The sequence below is a fragment of the Ornithodoros turicata genome, chromosome 5 (genome assembly GCF_037126465.1).
Source record: "Ornithodoros turicata isolate Travis chromosome 5, ASM3712646v1, whole genome shotgun sequence".
NCBI lineage: Eukaryota > Metazoa > Arthropoda > Arachnida > Ixodida > Argasidae > Ornithodoros > Ornithodoros turicata.
Genome location: NC_088205.1, coordinates 20,627,966 through 20,633,965, shown reverse-complemented (window position 1 = coordinate 20,633,965; position 6,000 = coordinate 20,627,966).

The window sequence follows — 6,000 nt, the reverse complement described above, 5'->3', positions numbered from 1 at the left end:
TGGACTCTAGCAATGTGGGGAAGGTAAACGTTGCTTCCAGTACCGTGTGTCGGAGATTTCAGGCGCACGCCAAGAGAACCCAAGGTGATCGAAATTATCCGCAGTCCTACCTTGCGGCACGTGCAGTATGCATGTCGCCGCACAAATAGGCTGACACACCGCGCTGGATACGCATAAATATACTCCAATTACCATTATTACATTTTCTTCATAAAGTTAGAAAACCTGACTCATCGCATTGTTCGGTTTGCGCAACGGTGGAGCACGTACCACACTATAGGTATGGGTCTCAAAGAGCTACGCTGAAAGCTACACTTGCTCGACTGAACAGCAGTGTCCTCAATATAGTGAAGGTGTTGGGACTTTGGGCACCGAACACGAGGGATGCTGCCTTGGCGGTACTTGTGAAATTTGTTCAGAGCCGTGGGAAGAACACAACCTTTTAGGATTCTCTGTGCATGATCTTGGGATAATTCTGAATAGTGGACTTCTGAATAGCGAACATGTGAATAGTGGACCTCTGAATAGCGAACATGTGAATAGTGGACCTCTGAATAGCGAACATGTGAATAGTTGACCTCTGAATAGCGAACATGTGCATACTAGTCACAGCGAACTTGCGAGTAGAGCAGATGAGAAGTAGTTTTGGGGAGTGTGTGTGTGTGGGGGGGGGGGGGGGGGTGAGAATTTATGTTAGGATAGCGTGGTGGTTCCGCGCATAGCGGAGGGCTCTCTTTATGCTATCCCAACGCTATTCCTTAATGCGAAGACCATAGCGTACGAATGCTAAAACTCACGGTTGTTACTAGCGCGCCTGAATTTTTGAATGTTGCAGGAGTTAGAGCACTGCACGGGCCCGGGCTTACCCGAAAGCCCAAGCCTGGCCCGGCCCGCGGGCCGGGCCGGGCTTTGCTTTGCGTTTTTTATGCGGGCCTGGGTCGGGCTCGGGTTTCAGCCACCGGGCCCGGGCCGGGTACGGGCTTGACAACGCCGGCCATGGTCGGGCATGTACGCCAACATATTTCACGAGACTGGACAGCTGCCATTATTCATGTCACTTTTTGTTTCATTGGGTTTGGGGATATCATGGTATTCTCATCTGAGAAGTACCAGTTTTTTTATATGTGATCATGCTGATTTCGTGTAATGGGTCTGGATTTCACACGTGCACTCACACACATTTGGGGACGATTGATGTGGCGGGCGCGCTGAGATGTTTGCCGATAAGACGAAAGGAGTTGGGCAATTTGGGCAACAGGAGGAGCGTCTTTCGCTTCACGCAAGCAAGAGAGTAGCAGCCGCGTAGGTGTTCTGACATATTTCGTTCGCGTGAGAGTCCGGCATGCGCGTCAGTTAGGTTAGGTGTTTCGACATATTTCGTTCGCGTGAGAGTCCGGCACGAGGGTCAGTTAGATTAGGTGTTCTCACATATTTCGTTCGCGTGAGAGTTCGAGAAAGGGGAACTAACACCAGTGCATGCGCAATAGAGCGGAGATCAGTCTCTCTTAAAGTGCAAGGTGCACACATATCGCTCACGCGCCGCTGCGTACAGAAAGCTCTGCTGAACTTTCTGAAGGCAGTTGTAGTGCAGGGAACTGTATTCTAGGGAGCCTACATACGAGACTCCGTCTTTAGGGTGGTGACATCTCCAGTCGAAGTACCTCATGCGGCCGGCATGTTGGTCCCCTGCTTTGGCAGAATCACGAAGGGTGTTGCAGAAATGAAATTCACCGCATAGCACGCTCCTACACTCTAAAAACTGGTGGTGGTGGTGGTGGTGGTGGTGGTGGTGGTGGTGATAGGGCTTGCCGTTGTCGGCCTCACGTATGTGGGCAACGTCACGACTCACGCCCTGGGGGAATGTGCGTCCTGGGCCGACTTCTAAGGGAACTGTGCCGACATATGTCTGAAAGCGTCTGAGGAAAACCCAGGAAAAACCCCAGAACTGAAAAACAGAACTTGAACAGAAACAACAAACAGAAAAAACAACAAACAGAACAGAAAACTGAACAGAAAAACTGAACTTCACCGCATGGCACGCTCTGCGCCAACCATTGCCACGAATGATACGGTTATCGCTTCTGATTCGAGGAGAGAGGGAGGCGTACGCCTTTTTGTGTCAATTTGGATATATGATAATCGACACAAAAAGGCGTACGCCTCTCTCTCTCCTCGAATCAGAAGCGATAACCCAATCATTCGTGGCAATGGTTGGCGCAGAGCGTGCTATGGGGTGAAGTTCAGTTTTTAGAGTGTAGCCAGCCATCACCTCGAGTGATAAGATTATCTGCTCTGATTTGTTGAAAACGGGAGGCGTACGCCTTTTTTGTGACAATTATGAACAGCATAAGTGTCACAAAAAAGGCGTACGCCTCCCGGTTTCAACAAATCAGGGCAGATAACGATATCATTCGAGATGATGGTTGGATATAAGCGTGCTATGCGGTGAAGTTCGTTTCTCAGAGTGTATGTTCACTATACCACGCCGTGTAAGCAATGGGGAACAAGATGGTGGGCGGCGGCAAGTGGTGTGTCAAAGGCTGACACCACCCGTAGAACCAGACGTGTGAGCCCTGCTCTTAGCCTCCCCCCTCCCCCACCTCCTTTCATCCTTCCCCCGAGCAACGTGCCGCCAATCTAGGTAGGCAGACCGCTCGAAATCCCTACGTCACTGCCTCCACCCCCTTTTCCTCGCTGCGCTGTGCTCTTTAGTAAATCTAAATACACCTCCGGGGCTCGAGAACACATACACTCTTAAAAATGAACTTCACCGCACAGCTCGCTCCTAACCTACCATCATCTCGAATGATATCGTTATCTTCCCTGATTTGTTGAAAACGGGAGGCGTACGCCTTTTTTGTGACAATTATGAACAGCATAAGTGTCACAAAAAAGGCGTACGCCTCCCGGTTATGGTTGGCTAGGAGCGAGCTATGCGGTGAAGTTCATTTTTAGAGTGTAGAGCAGAGGCGGGCTAGGACTCGGCCTCAGCATGGAAACAGTCGGGTACGGGCCGGGCCCGGGCCGGGTGCTGGCCGTAGCGGCCGGGCACGGGCCTGAAAATTAGGCCCGTGCAGTGCTCTAGCAGGAGTATATTCTGTAAAAGATCGAGAAGTATATCGGCTAGTGAGCTACTGATCATTGTAAGAAGGTGATTTGTGGTCGATTTATTTATTTATTTGTTTTACGTCAAGGACCCATCGGAGGGGTCAAAATTAACTTTTCATACACAATTCATACAACACAAGATTAAATACAAAACGATAAAAACGAAATACAAGAAATAACTACACATTGAACAGTACAATAAATGATGATTCAAGATAATAGATGTATGGGAGATGCTCTGAAATATTCTTCCTCGCGTGTGCGGACAACATTTTCAGGAAGGTTATTCCACTCTGATATTGTACAGGAAGAAAATTATCCTGATCCAGAAAAAGATTATGAGCGGCAATGAGGGCGTTTAATCTGTAGTAGGTGATCTAAACGGGGAGAGGTATGAGATGCGGGGTGTAGCAAACGGGGAAGATTTGACAGGCGATAATACAGTTTGTGCAGGAGACATATTCTGGATGCATTTCGTCTTGTCGACAAATTGTGTAGTCCTAGCCGGTGCTTGAGCCCAGATACACTAGTATGAGGTGGATAATCAGAACAGATGAACCTGGTTGCACGGTTCTGTACGCCTTCCAACTTTTTGGTGAGATAATCTTGAAAGTTTATGTCTCCCTATGTTTCTAAACCGCACAGCGCCTGATTGTACAGAATCGCGATCACAATATCACCACGTTAATGTTCATTGTAAATGGGAGAAAAAATAAAGGATATATTACTCACCAGTATTATCAGTCAGTATTCACAACGGAACTGTTACTGAGGTTACCGTCACTTTCATCTTGTGAATGGCCAACGATTTTTCTGTTCCTTCGGGTGTGTGCTAATATCCTGCACTAATTAGACATGTCCAAGTTCTGCCATCGAGGCACACTTCATAAAAATGATACAGAAATGATGCCGGCATCAGTCTGGCAAATATACATACATTAGACTGTTCTATCTACCCATTCATGAAACATTCTTACCTGTAACGCATTAGAGGGTAAATAATTCCAAGCTTGCTGAAAGAGAAAACCTCCGACACTTTCCGAGAAACGCTTAGCGCATGGCTTAGAAAGATAGCCCTATAGGCCGAAAAAAAACATGATTATGAAACTCACAGTGAGTCTACCACAATTTAAAAACAAGCATAGCCAGGATCGTTTTCATTTTCATCGACTAAGTGGGCTGAAACGACTGGAAAAACAATACAGGCTAAAAGGGTTAAAAATTGTGCTCCGTGTGGCGTCGTCTTTTTGCATGTTTCCAGGCACGGGGGTTTTATCGCTTTTAAGATACAGGCTAAAACAAACGCTATCAAACGAAGCTCCACGGCCCGTTTACACCTGATAAACTGTGGACGCCGGTGGTATATTAATTACGTAAGAGGCATACTCATTGAATGCTCCACAAACTTGAAGCTATATTAGTGCGCTGGAGTGGAGCGGAGTGGCGTATAGAGGAACACCTGCCTGTAAAAACCGACGGCAAGTTTCACACGCAGGGAAAGAGGTGGGAGAGGGGGAGGGAAAGAGAAAGGGGAAGAAAGGAAAGGAAACAGTCCGGGGGTGGTCGGGGTGGCAAGGGTTCAAGGTTGCTGAAGTGGTCCTGGACGTCTGGGTGGGTCAGGGGTGGCTCTCCTGATCCTGGCAAGTCCTGGGGGGTCATACGCTGGTCTAGGCAGCGTTAGGCTGTAGGGGCTGGACGGTGGCGAAGGCAGCTACAGGTAAGTGTCCACGCCGGTAGACTTCTGGAACTGCAGCAGCTCTCTCTGTATAACTCGGCGCTGGTGTCGGGGTCCCATGCGGGGGATGATGTTCACCAGGCTGTGGTGGGTGATGCCGGCGCTGGACAGGTTCTGAAAAAGAAGTTCCCTCTGAGAAGCAGTCTCTCTTCAGCGGGTGATTAGGTGAGCAACACTCTCCTGGACTCCGCAGGTTCCGCAGCGTGGGTCGTCGACTTGGCCGATGGTGAAGGCGTGCGCTCGTGTGCGGGCACACGACGTTCGCAGCCTCAGCGGCAGTGATGCCTCGTCCCTGGATAGGCCGGCTGTGATGCAGGGTGATGGTGCTGTCCCTGCCGCCGTGGGCTTGTCCGGGTGGAAACTGCAGACGTGGAGGGCGATGGTCTTCTTAGTTTGGCTGGAGGTGGGAGGTGCCTGGTGGACCAGGGTCTTGGTGGTGGCCTGCATGCTCAGGGTGTCTGCCATCTCGTTGCCGGGTATGCCTTTGTGGGATGGTATCCACTGTAGCGCGATGCGGTGGCCCGACGCCAGGAGGAGCTGCAGCTGCTGGTGTGCACTGAAAGAGAGAGGGCAGCGTTCTTAACTGTTCTTGAGCCTCGACAGTGCCCCGCGGGAGTACATGAGGATAACCGTTTTGGTGGCGCTTGTCTTGGTGATGATGTCGAGGGCTTCCGTGATCGCCAAGAGTTCAGCTTCCGTGGAGGAGAGGGATCTCGACAATTCTTCGGCCCAGGAGAACTGCGTTGCTGGGATGTGGCAGGCCAGGGCGCAGGCGCGTCGTCCAGGGTCGACTGAGGCGTCCGTGTACGCTTGCAGGTAGTCCTGGTAGCTCTCATGAAGGCGCTCGGCGGCCAGGAACTGTGCCACCGCGTCCGGTACGTCCTTTTTCCGTGGCAGGCCTGGCAGTGTTGCGTAGATGGCGGTCTTGAGGAGCCTCCATGGAGCATCCGGGCTGGGAACTGGTGGGATGGGCTGGAACAGCTGGTCCTGCGTGAAAAGATTCCATGAAAAACGGCTCCGTTGTCGGTCCCTTAGACGCTGCAGCAGCGCCCTTCCAGTTGTAGTCCTGTTCAGTCTGGTGAGCTGGTTCAGCAGGTGTTGGGTGGCCGGAAGTTGGAGAGGGAGGGCGGAAGCCTCGGCGTACACAGCAACGTTCC